Source organism: Apodemus sylvaticus, chromosome 2 (assembly GCF_947179515.1).
Source record: "Apodemus sylvaticus chromosome 2, mApoSyl1.1, whole genome shotgun sequence".
Taxonomy (NCBI): Eukaryota; Metazoa; Chordata; class Mammalia; order Rodentia; family Muridae; genus Apodemus; species Apodemus sylvaticus.
Genome location: NC_067473.1, coordinates 26,014,221 through 26,014,797, shown reverse-complemented (window position 1 = coordinate 26,014,797; position 577 = coordinate 26,014,221).

The following is a 577-nucleotide window of genomic DNA, read 5'->3' as shown; positions in this document are numbered from 1 at the left end:
TATGAGTTTCTAATAATTTTTTGTTCATCAGAAATACATAAGAAAATGGGGTTTAAATGAAAATTACTATAAAAAGTGAAAAGCATAAACAAAAATTAAAAGCAATAACAATAATTTATAAAATCCATAATATCCATATAATAACATTAATTTATAACATATCAAATAGCAAAGCAACAAAAAGCAAAACATCAACCAAAACTCTAACAGCCTGTTTCTTCTCTTGGACACAGGGTGGCACGTTATTCACCACAGTTCTCTCCCAAAGGGTGGTGTCAGCACAGGAAAGTGAATAAAATACAGAATTGCCTGGCTCACTGGCTGGGGAGTTAGGGCCTATTCTCCCTGAGGAACTGAATTATGTGTAAGAAGATTCCTCCAAGTTATTTTGTGGCTGTTGGAGTTGGAGATCAGCAGTGTCTTCCTGAAGTGGCAACTCATTCTGCAGGAGGCCCTCTTCCTGGGCTGTGGAAATTTCAGCTCTTGCTACACTCTCTGCATCCTAGAAGAGGAAGGCAGTTATTAAGACAGAGGCTTGTTGGGAACCTAAATGTCAGCTGTCCGGCTGCTGCCTCTC